This window comes from Callithrix jacchus, chromosome 14 (genome assembly GCF_049354715.1).
Source record: "Callithrix jacchus isolate 240 chromosome 14, calJac240_pri, whole genome shotgun sequence".
Taxonomy (NCBI): domain Eukaryota; kingdom Metazoa; phylum Chordata; class Mammalia; order Primates; family Cebidae; genus Callithrix; species Callithrix jacchus.
Window position 1 is genome coordinate 81150123 of NC_133515.1, and position 22156 is coordinate 81172278.

At 40.3% G+C, this 22156-nt stretch overlaps 1 long non-coding RNA gene across 7 annotated transcripts in view; it reads right to left on the bottom strand.

Moving 5' to 3' along the window:
• LOC144579174 (uncharacterized) overlaps window positions 1-22156 on the bottom strand; it is a 331105-nt gene that overhangs the window by 224023 nt on the left and 84926 nt on the right. For 4 of the 7 annotated variants that reach the window (XR_013526126.1, XR_013526124.1, XR_013526127.1 and 1 more), the window contains exons 1-3: window positions 18067-18151; window positions 13698-13847; window positions 7002-7069 (exon numbers count right to left, since the gene is read on the bottom strand). This is a non-coding gene — a long non-coding RNA (uncharacterized LOC144579174). Of the gene's footprint in view, window positions 1-6987; window positions 7070-13697; window positions 13848-18066; window positions 18152-22156 lie in introns of those variants that run through there. The other 3 variants (XR_013526128.1, XR_013526125.1, XR_013526129.1) reach the window with 2 other exon arrangements.

Consider the following 22156-nt stretch of genomic DNA (forward strand, 5'->3'; position numbering starts at 1 on the left):
GCCCTCAAATTTGTAACACTATGGTATCAAGTAGACCATCCCCTTTGTTGGTCAAACACAGTTCAGGAGCACCAGAAACTCCACAGTCTTGACTATTATGTCTTAAAAGCCTTGCCAAGTGTGAGTCCTACAAGCCCAGGAATGGGAAATGCCTGCAGAACCTGTGGTTTGGGCTACTATAACCAAATACCATACACTGGGTAACTTATAAACAACACACATTTATTTCTAACAATTCCAGAGGCTGGGAAGTCCAAGACCAAGGCACCAACAGATTTCTGGTTCATTGATGACACTTTCTAGCTGTGTCCTCACATGGTAGAAGGAGAGAACTCTGGTCTCTTCAGCCCTTATAAAGGCACTGATCCCATTCATGAGGGCTCTCCCCTAAAGACCTAATCACCATCCAAAGACCCAATCTCCAAATACTATCATGTTGAGGCTTAGGTTTCAACATATAAATTTGGGGGAGACACATTAAGTTCATAGCTTACAGGGAACTACTGTTATCCCAATTCTCAAGGAGGAAACTGAAAACTTAAGAAAAGTGACCGAGGATTGGAGCTCTTCTCGTTGAATCCGCAAACGGTGAGTCAGAGCGGCATTTCCAGACTGATCTTTGTTGCCCACAGAACGGGGAAACTCTCAAGTATAAAAAAGACACGGGACGCCAGGCAGTAGGTCTGCCTGGCGAAGCCGGCAGCCGGGGCGGCGGCGGCCGGCCCTACCCAGCAATCCCCACAGGGCGCGCTTGTCCGGGTGCCCTGTTGAACCAGCAACCTGAGACTTGAGAGGGCTGGACTTGAGACTGAACGAGACTTGGACAGTAGGCCAGCCCAGGGGATTGCAGGGATTGGGATACCCAGTGGGACGAACAAAACCGCGATTTCAAACTGTCCCGAGCAGACGGTCCGAGACGCTCTGTGGGGGAGGGGCATCCACCACTACCGAGGCAACCCACCCAAACTGAGATACACGCCCACTGCTGACGCAGCCAGCCGTTGCCAAGGCAACCCACCCCAACTGAGATACACGCCCACTGCTGACGCAGCCAGCCGTTGCCGAGGCAACCCGCCCAAACTGAGATACACGCCCATTGCTGACGCAGCCAGCCGTTGCCGAGGTAACCCGTCCCTACTGAGATACACGCCCACAGCTGACGCAGCCTGCCGTTGCTGAGGCAACACGCTACAACAAAGAGACTCCGCCGCAGGGCGTGGCGGAGACCACAGCAGAGCCGGCAGGAACAGCGCGAATCACACAACAGCAGGGCGGAGCCTCGGCAGCCAAACAGTGGCTAGTCTGCCTTCTAGCTGGGCAGGACACCTGATCGGACATCCAAAAATAAAGCCCAAACCCCTCAACACGGAGCATTTGAGAAAAAAAAAAAAGGGTTTTTTAATGAGCTCTGTTGCAGCAGAATCAAACATAGCAGCCTAACAGCCCTGAATGAACAACAGAGTGCACAGCTCAGCAATTAAACCCCTATAAAGTACAAACTGTCTCCTCAAGCAGCTCCCTGACCCCTCTATATCCAAAAGACTGACATTAGGCAGGCATCATCCTGGGACAAAGAGAGCAGAAAAAGAAACTGGTAGCATCCCTCGCTGTGCCACAGCTACTAGAGGTGCACCCCAGACAAGCAGGGTCTGGAGCGGACCTCAGCAGTCATACAGCGAAGGGGCTAGACTCGTAGAAGGAAAACCAAGAAACAGAAATACTTCATCATCAACATTCTGGGTGTCCACTCAGAGACCCAAACGAAAAGTCAGCAAGTACGCAGACGACCAGCGGACAAATCCACAAAGATGGGAAGAAACCAGTGCAAAAAGGAGGAAAACACCCGAAACCAGAACACCTCGCCTCTTAGAAAGGACCAAAACTCCTCACCAGCAAGGGAGCAAAGCTGGACGGAGAATGACTGTGACGAAATGACGGAATTAGACTTCAGAAGATGGATAATGAGAAACTTTTGTGAGCTACAAGATCATGTATTAAATCAATGCAAAGAAACTAAGAACCTTGAAAAAAGATTCGAGGAAATGATAACAAGAATGGATACCTTAGAGAGGAATATGAATGAATTAAAGGAGCTGAAAAACACAATACGAGAACTTCGTGAAGCAAACACAAGTTTCAATAGCCGAACTGACCAAGCAGAAGAAAGAATATCTGAAGTCGAAGACCAACTCAATGAAATAAAATGAGAAACCAAGATCAGAGAAAAAAGCGCAAAAAGGAATGAACAAAGTCTCCAAGAAATGTGGGACTATGTGAAAAGACCTAACCTACGTTTGATAGGTGTACCAGAAGGGGACGAAGAGAATGAATCCAAGCTGGAAAATACTCTTCAGGACATCATCCAGGAAAATTTCCCCCACCTAGCAAGACAAGCCAACACTCAATTGCAGGAAATACAGAGAACACCACAAAGATATTCTGCAAGAAGAGCAACCCCAAGGCACATAATCGTCAGATTCAACAGGGTTGAAATAAAGGAGAGAATACTAAGGGCAGCCAGAGAGAAAGGTCGGGTCACCCACAAAGGGAAGCCCATCAGACTCACAGCAGATCTCTCGGCAGAAACACTACAAGCCAGAAGAGAGTGGGGGCCAATATTCAACATTCTTAAAGAAAAGAACTTTCAACCCAGAATTTCATATCCAGCCAAACTGAGCTTAAGAAGTGAAGGAAGAATAAAATCCTTTGCAAACAAGCAAGTACTCAGAGATTTTGTCACCACCAGGCCTGCTTTACAAGAGCTCCTAAAAGAGGCACTACACATAGAAAGGATCAATCAGTACCAGCCATTCCAAAATCACACTGAATGCTAAAGAGCTTCAACATAATGAAGAATCTACAACAACTAACAGGCAAAACAGCCACTTAGCATCAAAATGGCAGTATCAAATTCACACATAACAATATTAACCCTAAATGTAAATGGACTAAATGCACCAATCAAAAGACACAGACTGGCATATTGGATAAAAATCCAAAACCCATCAGTGTGCTGTATCCAGGAAACCCATCTCACATGCAAGGATACACAAAGGCTCAAAATAAAGGGATGGAGGAAGATTTACTAAGCTAATGGAAAGCAAAAAAAAGCAGGAGTTGCAATTCTCATCTCTGATAAAATAGACTTTAAAGCAACAAAGATCAAAAGAGACAAAGAAGGCCATTACATAATGGTAAAAGGATCGATACAACAAGAAGAGCTAATGATCCTAAACATATATGGACCCAACACAGGAGCACCCAGATACATAAGGCAAGTTCTTAATGACTTACAAAAGGACTTAGAATCCCACACAATAATAGTGGGAGACTTTAACACTCCACTGTCAATACTAGACAGATCAACCAGACAGAAAATCAACAAGGATACCCAGGGCTTGAACTCAGACCTGGAGCAAGCAAACCTGGTGGACATTTACAGAACTCTCCACCCCAAATCCACAGAATACACATTTTCTCAGCACCACATCACACCTACTCAAAAATTGACCACATAATTGGAAGTAAAGCACTGCTCAACAAATGCAAAACAACTGAAATCATAACAAACAGCCTCTCAGACCATAGTGCAATCAAGTTAGAACTCAGAATTCAGAAACCGACCCAGAACCGCACAGCTTCATGGAAACTGAACAACTGGCTCTTGAATGTTGACTGGGTAAACAACGAAATGAAGTCAGAAATAAAGAAGTTCTTCGAAACCAATGAGAACGAAGACACAACGTGCCAGAACCTCTGGGACACATTTAAAGCAGTCCCTAGAGGAACGTATATAGCAATAACTGCCCATATGAGGAGAATGGAGAGATCCAAAATTGACACCCTATCGTCAAAATTGAAAGAGCTAGAGGAGCAAGATCAAAAAAACTCAAAACCCAGCAGAAGACAAGAAATTACTAAGATCAGAGCTGAGCTGAAGGAGATTGAGACACGAAAAACCCTTCAAAAAATCAATAAATCCAAGAGCTGGTTTTTTGAAAAGATCAACAAAATAGACAGACCACTAGCCAGATTGATTAAAAATAAAAGAGAGAACAACCAAATAGATGCAATAAAAAATGATAAAGGGGAAATCACCACAGATTCCACAGAAATTCAAACCACCATCAGAGAATATTACAAACAACTCTATGCGCATACACTAGTAAACCTGGAAGAAATGGATAAATTCCTGGACTCCTGTGTCCTCCCAAGCCTAAACCGGGAGGAAGCTGAAACTATGAATAGACCAATAACAAGGTCAGAAGTTGAGGCAGCAATTAAGAGCCTACCACACAAAAAAAGCCCAGGTCCAGATGGGTTCACAGCCGAATTCTACCAGACACACAAGGAGGAGCTGGTACCATTCCTTCTAAAACTATTTCAAACAATCCAAAAAGAGGGAAGCCTTCCCAAATCATTTTATGAGACCAATATCATCCTGATACCAAAACCCGGCAGAGACCCAACGAGAAAAGAAAACTTCAGGCCAATATCCATGATGAACATAGATGCAAAAATCTTCAATAAAATATTGGCAAGCCGATTGCAACAGCAAATCAAAAAACTTATTCATCATGATCAAGTAGGATTCATCCGGGGATGCAAGGCTGGTTCAACATACGCAAGTCTATCAACGTAATTCACCACATAAACAGAACCAAAAACAAAAACCACATGATTATCTCAATTGACACAGAGAAGGCATTTGACAAAATTCAACAGCCCTTTATGCTAAAAACCCTCAATAAACTCGGTATCGATGGAACGTATCTCAAAGTAATAAAAGCTATTTATGACAAACCAACAGCCAATATCATACTGAATGGGCAAAAACTGGAAGCATTCCCTTTGAAATCTGGCACTAGACAAGGATGCCCTCTCTCACCACTCCTATTCAATATAGTACTGGAAGTTCTAGCCAGAGCAATCAGGCAAGAAAAAGAAATAAAGGGTATTCAAATAGGAAAGGTGGAAGCCAAATTGTCTCTATTTGCAGACGACATGATAGTATACCTAGAAGACCCCATTGCCTCAGCCCAAAAACTCCTGAAACTGATAAACAACTTCAGCAAAGTCTCAGGATATAAAATAAATGTGCAAAAATCACAAGCATTCGTCTACACCAATAACAGACTTAAAGAAAGCCAAATCAAGAGCGAACTGCCATTCTCAATTGCTACAAAAAGAATAAAATACCTTGGAATACAACTCACAAGGAACGTAAGGGACCTCTTCAAGGAGAACTACAAACCACTGCTCAACGAAATCAGAGAGGACACAAACAGATGGAGAAACATTCCATGTTCATGGTTAGGAAGAATTAATATCATGAAAATGGCTATACTGCCCAAAGTAATTTACAGAATCAACGCTATCCCCATCAAGCTACCATTGACTTTCTTCACAGAACTGGAAAAAACCACCATGAACTTCATATGGAACCAAAAGAGAGCCGGCATAGCCAAGTCAATTCTAAGCAAAAAGAACACAGCGGGGGGCATCACACTACCAGATTTCAAACTATACTACAAGGCTACAGTAATCAAAACAGCATGGTACTGGTACCAAAACAGAGATATAGACCAATGGAACAAAACAGAGGCACCGGAGGCAACACAACATATCTACAACTATACAATCTTTGATAAACCTGACAAAAACAAGCAATGGGGCAAGGATTCCATGTTTAAACAAATGGTGTTGGGAAAACTGGCTAGCCATGTGCAGAAAGCAGAAACTGGACCCCTTCCTAACACCTTACACTAAAATTAACTCCAGATGGATTAAAGACTTAAACATAAGTCCTGGCACCATAAAAACCCTAGAAGGAAATCTAGGCAAAACTATCCAGGACATAGGAGTAGGCAAGGACTTCATGAACAAAACACCAAAAGCATTGGCAACAAAAGCCAAAATAGACAAATGGGACCTAATCAAACTCCACAGCTTCTGCACGGCAAAAGAAACAGTCACTAGAGTGGATCGGCAACCAACAGAATGGGAAAAAATTTTCGCAGTCTACCCATCTGACAAAGGGCTGATATCCAGAATTTACAAAGAACTCAAACAGATTTACAGGAAAAAAACAAACAAGCCCATTCAAAAGTGGGCAAAGGATATGAACAGATACTTTACGAAAGAAGACATATATGAGGCCAACAATCATATGAAAAAATGCTCATCGTCACTGGTCATCAGAGAAATGCAAATCAAAACCACATTGAGATACCATCTCACGCCAGTTAGAATGGCGATCATTAAAAAATCTGGAGACAACAGATGCTGGAGAGGATGTGGAGAAAAAGGAACACTTTTACACTGCTGGTGGGAGTGTAAATTAGTTCAACCATTGTGGAAGACGGTGTGGCGATTCCTCAAGGCCTTAGAAATAGAAATTCCATTTGACCCAGCAATCCCATTACTGGGTATATATCCAAAAGACTATAAATCGTTCTACTATAAGGACACATGTACACGAATGTTCATTGCAGCACTGTTTACAATAGCAAAGACCTGGAATCAACCCAAATGCCCATTGATAATAGACTGGATTGGAAAAATGTGGCACATATACACCATGGAATATTATGCAGCAATCAGAAATGATGAGTTCGTGTCGTTTGTAGGGACATGGATGAATCTGGAGAACATCATCCTCAGCAAACTGACACAAGAACAGAAAATGAAACACCGCATATTCTCACTCATAGGTGGGTGATGAAAAATGAGAACACATGGACACAGAAAGGGGAGTACTAAACACTGGGGTCTATTGGGGGGAAAAGGGGAGGGCCAGTGGGAGGGGGAGGTGGGGAGGGATAGCCTGGGGAGAAATGCCAAATGTGGGTGAAGGGGAGAAGAAAAGCAAAGCAGGCTGCCATGTGTGTACCTACGCAACTGTCTTGCATGCTCTGCTCATGTACCCCAAAACCTAAAATCCAATAAAAAATTAAAAAAAAAAAAAAAAAAAGAAAAGTAACCTACCTAAGATCACATACCTGCAAGTGTGGCAATGCAGGATTTTAGGTACAGGTCTGCTGGACCCCAGAGACAACTCTTTGAACCCCTGAAGAAGGGAATGCAGAAGAGAGTTTTATTAAACCATTTCAATGAGAATGGACACATACACTCATATTTTTCAGTGGTTACAAAAAGCCACCACAAGTGCTATATATGAGGAGTGAGTACCATTTATTCATTCAATTCTGAGGGAAGAAAAGTTATGATAGCCAGGAGATTTTCTCCCTCAGTTTACTGTGCTGACCAATCTACTTACAGTTTGCTGATCATACTATTCCCTTTCAAACACCCTTTCCCTTCTTTACACAAATTCATCCCTTTATAAAGATAGTCTTCTCCACCTGACTCCCTGGAAACTCATTCTTTCAAAAGTAGTTAAAGTGTCACCATTTCCTGTGTGCAGGCTTCCCTAATTGCATTTTTCCATTTTCATTGCCTCAGTCCCTCCTCCCTGATACTAAAGCACAACATACATCTCCAAACATCACACAGCTGTGGTTGCAGACTCATTGCTCGTTTCTGTGTCTGTCTTCACTTCATACTACACCCATGTTGTATCTGTCTCTGCACAGATACATGAGGTTTGACAAGCTGGAAGGCACTATATCAATATTACTTGGACAGATGCATTTGATGTATTTGTCGATAACTGAATAACCTCTATGGCAATGCTGCTAAGTAATCTGGGAGCATTTTAGATTTAAAAATGTACAAAGTAGAAGGGAAAGCTGAATAATTACTGCAATCCCTCTAATGATTTATATAATTGGATATATATAATAACAGCTAAAGGAAGTGAAGTAAAGCTATAAGTATCAACATAGGTAAATCTCAACATGTTAGGTTAAAAAAAAGTTGTAGGCCGGGTGCCGTGGCTCACGCCTGTAATCCCAACGCTTTGGGAGGCCAAGGCGGGTGGATCACGAAGTCAAGAGATCGAGACCACCCTGGCCAACATGGTGAAACCCCATCTCTACAAAAAAATACAAAAATTATCTGGGCATGGTGGCATGCGCCTGTAGTCCCAGCTACTAGGGAGGCTGAGGCAGGAGAATTGCTTGAACCCAGGAGGCGGTGATGGCAGTGAGCCGAGATTGCACCATTGTACTCCAACCTGGCGCCTGGTGACAAAGCAAGACTCCGTCTCAAAAAAAAAAAAAAAAGGTTGTAAAATGATATATATAGTGCCATTTATATAAATTTTAGAGGTATGAAAAACAATATTCTATATAATGTATGGAGAGTAATAATAATTAATTAACAGCATCCATGGTAATAACAACCACTAATTTAGGATAACTGTTTCTTCTGGAGCTGAAAGATGGAAATAGAATCAGTGGGAGATAGTCATGAAGCTTTAGCTTTATATATATGTTTAATTGCAGAAAAAAAAATTATAAAGAAGAAAGTCCTAGCGAGAGCAATCAGGCAAGAAAAAGAAATAAAATGCATTTAAATAGAAACAGAGGAAGCCAAACTACCTCTGTTTGCAGATATGATTCTTTACCTAGAAAACCTTATAGCCTCTGCCTAAAAGCTCCTAGATGTGACAAACCACTTCAGCAAAGTTTCAGGGTACAAAATCAATATATAAAAGTCAGTAACATTTCTTTTTCTTTTTCTTTCTTTCTTTCTTTATTTTTTGAGACAGGGTTTTTCACCCTTGTTGCCCAGACTGGGTGCAATGGCACAATCTCAGCTCACTGCAACCTCCACCTCTTGGGTTCAAGCGATTCTCCTGCCTCAGCCTCCTGAGTAAGTAGGATTACAGGCATGTGCCACCACACCTGGATAATTTTGTATTTTTAGTAGAGGCAGGGTTTCTCCATGGTGGTCAGACTGGTCTCGAACTCCTGACCTCATGATCTGCCCGCCTAGGCCTCCTAAAATGCTGGGATTACAGGCATGAGCCACTGTGCCCGACCTAAAAGTTGATAGCATTTCTATACACCAACAATGTCCAAGCTGAGAGCCCAATGAAGAACACAATGTCATCTACAATAGCCATAGAAAGAATAAAATACCTGGGAATACCAGGTGTTTTACCAGCTAACCAGAAAGTCATATCTCTACAATAAGATTTTTAAAATACTGCTCAAAGAAATCAAAGATGACACAAACCAACGGAAAAACATTCCATGCTCATATACAGGAAGAATAAATATTGTTAAAATGTCCATACTGCCCAAAGTAATTTACAGATTCAATGATATTCCTTTTAAACTACCAATGAGATTCTACACAGAATTAGGAAAAACTATTTTAAAATTCATATGGAATCAAAAAGAGCTCAAATGGCCAAGGCAATCCTATGCAAAACGAACAAAGCTAGAAGCATCACATTATCCAACTTCAAATTGTACCACAAAGCTACAGTAATGAAAACAGCATGTACTACAAAGCTACAGTAATGAAAACAGCAAAGGTACAGTAATGAAAACAGACACGTGCACCAATGGAACAGACTAAAGAGCCCAGAAATAAAGCTGCACACCTATAACCACCTGGTCTTCAACTAGTCTGACAAACACAAGCAATGGGCAAAGGATTCTCTGTTCAATAAATGCTGCTGGAATAACTGGCTAGCCATATGAAGAAGACTGAAACTGAACCCTTTTCTTATTCTATATACAAAATCAATTCAAGATGGATTAAATACTTAAATATAAAGCCTAAAACTAAAAAAACCCAGAAGATAACCTAGGAAATACTATTCTGGACATGGGCCCTGGCAAAGATTTCACGACAGAGAAACCAAAAGCAATTATAACAAAAATGAAAATTAACAAATGGGACCTAATTAAACTAAAGAGCTTCTGCACAGCAAAACAAACTCTTAACAGAGTAAATGAATAGCCTACAGAATGGGAGAAAATATTTGCGAACTGCACATCTGACAACGCTTTAATATCTAGCATCTATAAGGAACTTAAATTAACAAGCAAAAAGCAAGTAACCCCATTAAAACATGGCCAAAGAACATGAACAGACACTTTTCAAAAGAAGACATACACAAGGCCAACAAGCATACGAAAAAAATGTTCAACATCACTAATCAATAGAGAAATGTAGATCAAAACCACAATGAGATACCATCTCATATCAGTCAGAATGGTTATTATTAAACAGTCAAAACATAACAGATGTTTGCAAGGCTGTAGAGAATTTTAAACAGAAGCACTATTCAACTCAGAAATCCCAGTATTGGGTATACACCCAAAGAAATATAAACCATTCTACCATAAAGACACAGGCATGCATGCGTTCACTGTAGCATGATTCACAATAGCAAAGACATAGAATCAACCTAAATCCCATCAATGATAAACTGGATAAAGAAAATGTGGTACATACATACCATGGAATACTATGAAGCAATAAAAAGGAACAAGATCCTGTCCTTTCCAGCAACATGGATGGAGCCGTTAGTCATTATCCTAAGCAAACCAATACAAGAACAGAAATCCAAATACTGCTTGTTCTCCCTTATAAGTGGGAGCTAAATAATGAGTACACATGGACACAAAGAAGGGAACAACAGACACCAAAGCCTACTTGAGGGTGAGGGAGGGGAGGAGGGAAAGAATCAAAAAGCTACCTATCAGGTACTACACTTATTACTGAGTGATGAAATAATCTGTACACACAACCTCTGTGACATGCCGTTTAGCTATATAACAAACCCACACATGAACCCCTGAACCTAAAAGTTAAAAAAAGAATCTAAAGCAAATAATATCAAAATTGATAGACCTGACCCATGAGTAGATGAGATTTGGTAATGAATTTATTTATAACATTTTGCATGTTTCAAATTTTTTATAATAAAATATTTATATAGCTTTACCCTGCCATCTTATAGAAGAGCATGACCCTAGGTATACAGGACTGGAGGAAGAGTGAAGATAGCAATTCTCATGCAAACCCTGAGGTTCAAAGGGATTTTGTAGTGGTAGACTGAAGTTCAGAATTCTAACAATGAGTTTCCTTGGGGGAGAGGTTGGCCAACTGAGGCTGGACAGATATCCAGGACAAATTCAGCCTAGGTCACTATTGGACTTAGGGCTACCTCAAGGAAGATGTCATTGTCCCAATCTCCTGGGCCCTGGGCACTCAATCAGGGCTTCAAGAGAGGCCCCCCAGCTCCTGTGCCTAGTTCTGTCTCTCTATCCAATGCCCTGCACAAAGCAGTAAAAGAACTCCCCTCTGGGCCAAAGCTGGGCAAGTAAGTGGCACCTCTTCCCAAAGAAATCAGATCATCTTCTCTTTGCCAGAAGTAACCAGGGTGCCTGGCTCACAGGCAGAGATCACTAGGTCGGGGTCTCAGCCCCTCCAGGCCTCATTTGCACAATGATTGAGCTGCACTGACTGTAGAGGGGCCCCTGTGCTTTTCCTTGCTTGGGAACCCCAGAAATATCAGGTTCCTCCTCCCCCAATCCCTCCCCAAATAGAGTTGAGGGGATGACAAACTCCTGTGGTTAAGGTATTTGTTTTCTTGAGACTGGTGAAGAGACAGAGAGAGGTAGGGAGGGAGGAAGAGAAGGAGAAAGAGAGAAAGAGAGAGAGAGAGAGAGAGAGCACAAGCAGTGGAGGTATGGGGGAGATTAACAAGATAATATTCAGTTGCTCCTGGCACCCTGCCCCTCCTCTGGCCCCCACCACTACTCTCCCCTTTCTTCCCAATTTTCCACTAGGAAGGTCCCATGATGTCACTAACACCACCTATAACCTTCAGCCCAGACTATTGGGTGGGCCCTCAGGAAATGGGAACAATGTTTACACTTTTCAACTTCTCTCAAGCCTAAAACTTTGTCTTACCTTCATAAAGAATTTTTAGACATCTTACGAATGTTTTTACATTGTGATCTGGTAATATTATTAAACAGTAAAATTTACTACTTCTACTAAAATAACAAACTGATACATGTTTTACTAAATTTCCGTAAGTCATTAAACACATGACTAAATCAAATTCAATGGAAAAAACCTCCTAGTAGATTCATTTTACATTACAAATCAAAACACACAATTGTTGATAGTCACAAGGTGAGATTAGTCACTACTCTAAATCACAAATGTGTATATGCCTACACTTATTGAACACTTATTTTGTGCTAGGATTTGTGGGAATTGCTGCAGACAAAAAGATGAATAACATACAGTCTGTGCCCTCAAGAAATTACTATCTATACATTATGAATGACTATTATTGGATAGCTTTTAAATGTATTTGACAGATCACATAAATAGTATCCATTGAACTTGCAAGTCGAAATTAGCTATTTGCCTTGATTTGATCGGTTTGGATAGTACCATAATTGTCTTTATATTTGTATTATACTACTCTCTTGACCTGTGCTGAACACAGCACACAGTCAGTAGATGAGCAATGAATCCAGAATATGCTTCCAATTAACTAAATAAATTGCCACTTACACGAAGGCAGAGGTCTTTGCAGCTACACGTGCTGGTAAGTGTGTGGCCACTGATCACTCACCATTATCTAAATTATGAAGGTTATGAGCACAGAAATATACAAGGATGCTTAAAACACTTAATCTTCTGCAAATTTAGTAAAACATATGTTAAACTAAAATGTATGTAGAAATATAAATATAGATTGTTTTTCCTTACTGAGAATTTTATAGCCCCAGCACATTAATGTTAAATGTTCCCCTTAAACCAATAACTGAACATTGATGATCTGTACCTCTTATTTAAAAATCGATGTGTAGATATAATTTACATAAAAATACAAAATGACTTCAGATATGATAGCGAGATATATGCATTATATCACTTAAAAGAATATGAGATGCCTTGGCTGGGTACAGTGGTTCATGCCTGTAATACCAGCACTTTGGGAGGCCAAGGTGGGCAGATCCCTTGAGCTCAGGATTTCAAGACCAGCCTGGCCACCATGGTGAAACTCCAGCTCTACTAAAAATACCAAAAAAGTTAGCAGAGGCTACTGATGGGTGCCTGTAACCCCAGCTACCTAGGAGGCTGAGGCAGGAGAGTCACTTGAATCCAGAAGGCAGAGATTGTAGTGAGCCAAGTTCAAGCCACTGCACTCCAGCCTGGAAGACAGAGCAAGACTCTGTCTCAAAAAAAAAAAAATGAATATGAGATATCTGAAATGGCAATCTGGCACCTTCTATTAACAGAAAAGTTTGAAAGTTTACTTCTTTGGGAAGACTACCAAACCCAACAATTACAGTGTTCCAAAAAAAACCTTACATGTTCCCTCCCATTTAGTTTAGGAATTCTTTTTATAACATGCCTAGTAGATGGTTATCTAATGTCTGCTTAAATAAAGCATACTGGAGAGCTCAGTACTTCAAAAGCAGCTTTTTGTGTAACCTAGCTCCTGAAGTATTTCCTTATTCCTCACAATGCAATGAATCATGAATCATGGTGCAAATTTAGAGGAAGAAAAACCTAGATCTGATCTCATCCCAGTGGTGTGATCTTAGGCAAAATTCTTAGCCTCCATAAGTCTCCACTTTCTAATCTGTAAATCAGAATAATAATAATATGATTTTACAGAATTAATGTGAGAACTAAGTAGGGACAGCATATAAAGCACTAAACAATGAATGAAATTTGATAAATCCTTCATGGACACTCTTATTGTCAACAATTCCAGCTTGTTTATTTGTTGTTTTTCTTACCTTACACAACTATTCTGTATCGTTATGTCTGTTGACCACATCCTCCTTCTTAAAACTCGCTCTTGCTTTCTTTTCCAGTATATTCCTCTCTCCTCATTCTCCACCTATATCCTTGAGTCCTTTTTCTTTCTCTCCTCTTTGTTAGTTTCTCTTTCTCCAGCAATCACATAAATGTCAGAAAAATTGACCATGATAGAAATAAAAGAAATACATTAGCCACTACTCCATCCTTGCTCTTGTAAGGACTGAGGATTCTTACTTGCTGGGTCATCTCCTAAAGTTCCTTCCCTTTATATGCAGAAGCAAAGCAAGGTAAAAAAAATCTAAAGAATTCAGATAATATAAATTGATTTTTCCAAACAAAGAACTGATCTAACAGAAGAAAGATATAAAGTTGTGCAGATAGTTTACAAAGAGAGAGTAGAAAGTTGTTTTATTGATTTTTTTTCTATTTTAGTTGCTGTCAGGTATATGAAAGTGAGAGAAAAACGAAGAAAGCAGATGTTGAGAAATTCCACTGCTTCTGTCCTTCCTACCTGCCCTCCTTCCTTCCTGAGCAATTCCATCCAAAGGAAACTAGTCTGGGCTGAGGACAGTAGGCATTCATGTAGATGGAGGCAAAGGGAGAGTGAGTAGAAGCAACAGCAGTGGCTCGGGCTCTGGTGTCCTGTGTCCAAGGGGGGTCAGGGTATGTCCGTGCAGGAGATGGATACGGTTGGGGCCCAGCAGGGAGCATCCAAGCCTCAGTGGGGTTAAAAAAGTATCTACTCAGGCAAGTAGCAGCAGAGGCCTGGGGTGGGAAAACTGAGCTAGAGTGGGTTAAGGAGGGTGTCTGTAAAGCATGGGATGGTGGGTGGCAGTGACAGAAGTACTGGCCAGGGCATCACAGCCTAAGAAGGACAAGCAGTGTTTCTGGGAGGAAGACATCGGCAACAGAGACAGGAGATGGGTTACATATAAGAGGATTGAGGAAATAAATATTTTTGAGAATAATGGAAACCATAGTCCTCACTGTTAAAAAAAGAAGTTACAAATTCAGAAAGAGAAATAACTAGAAGAAAAAAATCCATGTGGTGTTTGATTAGAATTGGGGATATTATTGCGAATTCATGAACTTTGTTTTTTGAGACAGAGGTCTCACTCTGTAGCCAGGCTAGAGTTCAGTGGTGACATCTCAGCTCACTGCAACCTCCGCCTCCTGGGTTCAAGTATTTTCCTGCTTCAGCCTCCCTCCTGGGACTACAGGTGCACACCACCATGCCCAGCTAATTTTTTTGTATTTTTAGTACAGATGGGGTTTCACCATGTTATCCAGAATGGTCTCGCTCTCCTGACCTCATGATCTGCCCACCTCAGGCTCCCAAAGTGCTGGGATTACAGGGTGAGCCACCATGCCTGGCCATGAATCTTAGTATAGAGAGATAGAGAGAAATAAATATATAAGTGTGTGTGTGTGCACGCGCGCGTGTGTGTGCATACGTACACATATACAGTCTAGCTTCAGCCACTGAAAGGGCTTGGAAGCAACTATATTTAGATAGCAATGAACAAAAGCTTAGATCTTGGTTTCTAAAAACCACTCTCCATTAAAAGTAAACAGAGCTCCTTGGAAAAATGACTAATTCCAGAACTGGGACAGGAAAAGTATAAGATTAACCTGGAACTTTGTTTGCTAAAAAAAAGGAAAGGTCTTATATGAGGACAAGTCAAAAGAATACAGAAACCAGCATAATGAGTCTCCAATGACCAAGTCTTGGATAATTTGAGCAACAAAGTAAATAATCATAGTATGGTACTATAATCCACTGTATAAAATAGGTATTCATGAGCTTCATATCAGTATAAATAAATTAATGAATAAAGTAAAAGTTTAATTAGGATTGAGATGTTTACATTCGCTGGATGTGGTGGTTCATGCCTATATCCCAGGAGGGAGGATTTGGGAGGCAGAGGCAGGAGGATCTTCAACTAGCTTGTGATGTAGTTTTGAGACCAGCCTGGGCAGCAGAGCAAGATCCTATCTCTACAAAAAAAAAGCCAGAGATATGTGTACAGAGTCACAATGAAACTCTTCACACACACACAAAAACTTATTAATTACAAAGGGAAGAGTTATAATTTGCCAGGAGAGAAACTCAGTAGACTGGCAGACACTACCTTCCTCAGAAAATTCAAGGTAACATCACCAGTAATGGAATGTTAGAATCATTGCCATTTGATAACATGGTGAACACAGCCTTATTTGTATGATACTCCTGTCAAATGTGAATGAGCTGAATCTAATCAAAAGGAAACATCAGACAAACCCAAACTGGGAGATATTCTACAGAGTAATTTATCTGCAAATGTGTCAAGATCATAAAAGTTAAGGAAAGAATGAGGAACCGTTTCAGATTGAAAGAGACTAAAGAGACATGAAACCAATGCTACACATAATCTTTGACTGGATCCTTAAGACAAGTGGAAAGAATCGAAGGGAGTCTGATGATCAGATGGCAATATTAGATTGATGTTAGTTTCCTGATTTTTATGGTTGCATAGCGGTTGGGAGAATGTTCTTATTTGTCAGAATTCCATGTTAAAGTATTCAGAAATGATTGGTGCATCATAGCGGTAACATAACACTCAAATGGTTCAGAAAACGTAATTGTACCTTTGTTGAAACTTTTCTGTATATTTGGAATTATTTCCAAAGAAAAAACATTTCCCTGTATATTTTGAGTAAGATAACTTTTTTATCTTTAGAAGCCTTCAGTAATTATTTTAACTGATTTTCAAATATTCTACATAAATGGGCTAACTTCAAAGCAAGAGCAAGTCTTGTGCCTCTCTGCTGTTAAAATAATAGTTATAAGTCAAGAAAAGGTAAAATTAGAACTAAGTAGAAAAAAACCTGGGCAAAAGTCTCAAAGGAGCAATTTGCTGACTGAAAATTATTCTAAATTCTTAGTAATCTTTAAACTCTTTAGTAATCAAATAAACTCTTTTTTATTGATATATAATAGATGTACATATTTTGGGATACATGTGATAATTTAATACATTCATGCATTTTGTAAAGATCAAATCAGTGGAATTGGGATATCCATCACCTTAAATATTTGTCTATTCTTTATGCTAACATCTGAATTACTCTCTTCTAGCTCTTTTGAAGTATACATTATAACTGAAATGGTTTGGATCTGTTTCCCCACCTCATCTCATGTTGAATTCTAATCCCCAATGTTGGTGATGTGGCCTGGTGGAAGGTGATTGGATCATGGGGGGTGCTTTCTCTTGGATGGCTAGCACCATCCCCCTTGATACTGTCCTCCAAATAGTGAGTTCTCACAAGACATGGTCACTTAAAACTGTGTAGCACCTCCCTCACCCCTCACTCTTGCTGCTGCTTCTGACATGTAAGACACCTGCTCCTTTCCATGATTGGAGGTTTCCTGAGGCCTCCCCAGAAACAGAAGCTGCCATGCTTCCTGTACTGTCTACAGAACTGTGAGCTAATTAAACCTCCTTTCTTTATAAATTATCCAGTCTCAGGTTTCTTTATAGCAATGTGAGAATGGACTAATGCATTTATAAACTATAATCCCTGTACTGATAGATCAAACACTAGGTCTTACTTCTTTTATCAAACTGTACATTTATACCCACTAATCAATCAAAGAAACTCTTCAGTACTCAAGAAAATGCAAACCAAAACATATACGTTGGGTATACATTTACAATTATATATACATATGTACATATATGGTCATGGTTTCAATACCCCCTCCAAAATTCATGTGAAACTTAACTGCCAGGCCAGGCCCAGTGGCTCATGCCAGTAACCCCAGTACTTTGGGAGTCCAAGGTGAGAAGATTGCTTGAGCCCAGGAGTACAAAACCAGCCTGAAAAACATAATGAGACTCTGCCTCCACAAGAATTTTTTTAAAAATTAGACAAGTGTGGTAGCATGAAGCTGTAGTCCCAGTTACTTGGAAGGCTGAAGTGGAGAGATCACTTGAGCCCAGGAAATCAAAGCCAAAGTGAACCAAGATCACACTACTGCACTAGAGCCTGGGTGACAGACACAGACTCTTCCAAAAAAAAAAAAAAAAAAAAAAAAGGAAAGGAAGGGGAAAGGAAGAGAAGAGAGGAAAAAAGAAGGAAGAAAGGAAGGAAGGGAGCAAGGAGGGAATTTAATAGCCATTCTAATAGTGGTGAGAAATGGGAGGCCTTCAAGAGGTGATTACGTCATGAGGGGCTCCACCCTCATAAACAGATTATTGCCATTATAGCAGAAATGGTTTAGTTATCTCGAAAGTGGGCTGCTAATAAAAGAATGAGTTTAGCTTAATTTCCTCTCTTTGTCTTGTGCACACTCTTTCTCACCACGTGATGCCTTCCACTATGCTATGTCACAGCAAGAAGACCTTCACCAAACATGGCCACCTCCTAACCTCCAGAACTGTGAGCCAAATAAAATTCTATTGTTTATTGATTACCCAGTCTGTGGTATTCTGTTATAGCAACAGAAAAGAGACTAATACATAGACATACAAACATATTTGTATACATATATTTATATAGAAGACAGGATAAAGTGAAAACATCACTTCTGTAATACACTAGGGGAAGTGTAATTCTGGAAAGAAATTTTAGTGAAAGTATGAAGACTTACCAGTCATACTCTGTCTATAATTTCACTCTAGAAATCCATCCAGAGAATATATGCCTAAAGATATTAATTAAGTATTCAATAAAGTTATTCCTTGCAGCATTACTTATTATAGCAAAAACTAAAAACAAGCATCTAATGGTAAGAGGTAAATATTTCTGAGTTATGATACATACATAGATGGAATATTGTACATCTAATAAAATGGTATTATAGAGGAATCTAAAATAATATAGAAGGCCAGGTGCGGTGGCTAACGCCAGTAATCCCGACACATTGGGAGGCTGAAGTGGGTGGATTACCTGAGGTCAGGAGTTAGACACCAGCCTGAGCAACATGGTGAAACCCCATCTCTACTAAATATACAAAAAATTAGCCAGGCATGGTGGCAGGTTCCTGTAATCCTACCTACTCAGGAGGCTGAGGCAGGAGAATCACTTGAACCCAGGAGGCAGAGGTTGCAGTGAGCAAGAGATTGAGCCACTGCATTCCAGCCTGGGTGACAAAAGTGAAACTCTGTCTCAAACATTAGATTGATTGATTGATTGATTGATAGACAGATAGATAGATATGGGGAAAATACTCTTGAAATAATAGTAATTTTTAAAAATACATTACCAAATCATACATCCCAAATGTGTGAAAAATGCTTATATTATACATACATTCATTATTTTTTTATAAGGGAGGAAAATAACAAACAAGCAGCCAACCAATATTTCATTTAAACCTGTGAAATGCTATGCAAGAGGAGTGATATACTTCCAATTATGTAGTCACTTTTAGAGTAGGTGTGATGTGGTACTGATAAGAATGTATGTTTTATGTATTTGGGGTGGAGAGTTCTATAAAAGTTTATTAAGTTTACTTGTTCCTGGTCTGAGTTCAAGTCTTGGATATCCTTGTTAATTTTCTGTCTCGTTGATCTGTCTGATATTGACAATGTGATGTTATAGTCTCCCACTATTATTGTGTGGGAGTCTAAGTCTCTTTATAAGTCATTAAGAACTTGTCTTATGTATCTGGGTGCTCCTGAATTGGGTGCATATATATTTAGGATTGTTAGCTCTTCTTGTTGCATTGATCCTTTTACCATAATGAGTTTAATACTGCCATTTGATGCTAGCTGGCTGTTTTGCCCATTAGTTGATGTAAATTCTTCATTATGTTGATACTCTTTACTTTTTGGTATATTTTTGGAAAGGCTGATACTGGTTGTTCCTTTCTATGTGTAGTGCTTCTTTCAGAAGCTCTTGTAAAGCAGGCCTGGTGGTGATGAAATCTCTAAGTACTTGCTTGTTCACAAAAGATTTTATTTTTCCTTCACTTGTGAAGCTTAGTTTGGCTGGATATGAAATTCTGGGCTGAAAGTTCTTTTCTTTAAGGATGTTGAATATTGACCCCCACTGTCTTCTGGATTGTAGGGTTTCTGCTGAGAGATCTGCTGTGAGTCTGATAGGCTTCCCTTTGTGGGTAACCTAACCTTTCTCTCTGGCTGCCCTTAGCATTTTCTCCTTCATTTCAACACTGGTGAATCTGACAATTATGTGCCTTGGGGTTGCTCTTCTTGAGGAATATCTTTGTGGTATTCTCTGTATTACCTTGAGTTGAATACTGTCATGCCTAGCTAGGTTGGGAAAGTTTTCCTGAATAACATTCTGTAAAGTATTTTCCAGCTTGGATTCATTCTCTTCATCACATTCAGGTACACCTATCAAACGTAGATTAGGTCCTTTCACATAGACCCATATTTCTTGGAGACTTTGCTCATTCCTTTTTATCCTTTTTCTCTAATCTTGTCTTCTTGTTTTATTTCATTGAGTTGATCTTCGACCTCTGATATCCTTTCTTCTGATTGATCAGTTCAACTGTTAAAACTTGTGTATATTTCGCAAAGTTCTCGTGTTGTGTTTTTCAGTTCCATTAATTCACTTATACTCCTCTCTAAATTGTCTATTCTCGTTAGCATTTCGTCAAACCTTTTTTCAAGGTTCTTAGTTTCTTTGCATTGGGTTAAACATATTCTTTTAGCTCACAGAAGTTTCTTATTATCCACCTTCTGAAGTCTGATTCTGACAATTGATCACACTCATTCTCCATCCAGCTTTGTTCCCTTGCTGATAAGGAGGTACAATCCCCTGAAGGAGGAGAGGCATTCTGATTTTGGATGTTTTCAGCCTTTTTGCACTGGTTTCTTCCCATCTTTGTGGATTTATCCACCTGTCGTCTTTGTAATTGCTGACTTTCAGATTGGGTCTCTGAGTGGTCATCCAGATTGTTGGTGGTGATGTTATTTCTGTTTCTTTGTTTTCCTTAGGCTGACACCCCTCCCCTACAGAGCTGGACTTTCCCAGGTTCATCTGTGCTTGCTGTGAAAGTCTCACCTTCAGTGTTTCCAATTACCGTTTTTTTGTGTGGTGGGACCAGCCGAACCTGATCACTTGGCTCCCTGCCTCGGAGCCCCCTTTTTTTCTTTTCCTAATTGAATGGGCGATTCTTTCCCAGGTGCCCCAGTCACCCTCCGAAAATGCAAGGGGATCTATGCAATTTCCCATGCAGCAACCACGCAGCCTGAAAGAGCAGCACTGAGATTCATGGCGCTTTTCTGCCCGGGAATCTCCCGGTCTGGCTCCTGGCTTCAGTCCCCCTCCCAATCAGCTGAATGGGTGACTCTGCCTTCTCGGAGCTCCAAATGCCAATTAAAAGGGCACCCAGTTCCGCATACTCCACACAGAACCGCGGCGCCGGGATGCCGGCATAACAGCCCAGCCAGCCAAAAGAGTTGCGCTGGCAACCCATGGGGTTCCTCCACTGGGAATCTCCTGGTCCGTAAGCAATAAAAATTTGTCTGGAAGTCTGGCGTCCACTCAGTCCCTGTGCCTTCACTGGGAGCTGCAACCCTGCGCTGCTACTAGACGGCCATCTTTGCATTCATTATTTTTAAAGATCTGAATACCACAAATGTTAGCAGTAATTGGGATCAAAGAAGATAAGAGCTATATTTCTTTTGTCTTTCTATGTTTCTTTACATTCGACTTTTTACAAATGTGTGCCTAATTTTAATGGCAAGAACAATAAAAGTAATCATTTATTACAAGATACAGCCAAGTCTCCTCTTCGCAGGATTTCTGTCTGTTCTACACCATGCCTGCTAGCACCATGTTAATGCCAGGCCCTGATCAGCCTTCCCCTTATTGCTTCCGGTGCCTTTTGAGAGCTGGAATTGTAAAATATTAATCAGATGTTCTGCTTTTAGCACACTAAAATTCTGAGCAGCTATCCAGAGAGCTGGATTGTGTTATCACTGGTACATTTTTCTGTTTTGTCTATTTTATAATCTGAGCAATATGTACAATTCATAACTTCAGCCTAGCAGTGTAGTCTGTAGACAATTCCCACAATAATATCACTCAGCTACTCTTGTCTTTCATTCTCACCCACCATTCTCTCCAGTGAGCTCCACTTTAGATATTTGAATATTCACCTGAAAGTCTTCTTTACGTATGTCCTTACTATGCCACTATATTATTCTCTCCCAACTATGACTGATTTATTCAGTTATTGAACTTTAATACATTTTTTATTATGGAGTATCATGTGGAAGGCACCGGAGGCACAAAGATACAAAAAAAAAAAAGTAAAATCTCCTTGTCTTAGATAAATATGCAATCTGGTGGGAAGTCAAAGAAACAAGCAATCACAATATTCTAACACTATTGTTTCAATTGAGGGTTGTATAAACATCAGTCTGAGCACTGAAGCCTTCCCTAACGGGTAGTCAGGAGAAGCTTTGGCACTGAAGTC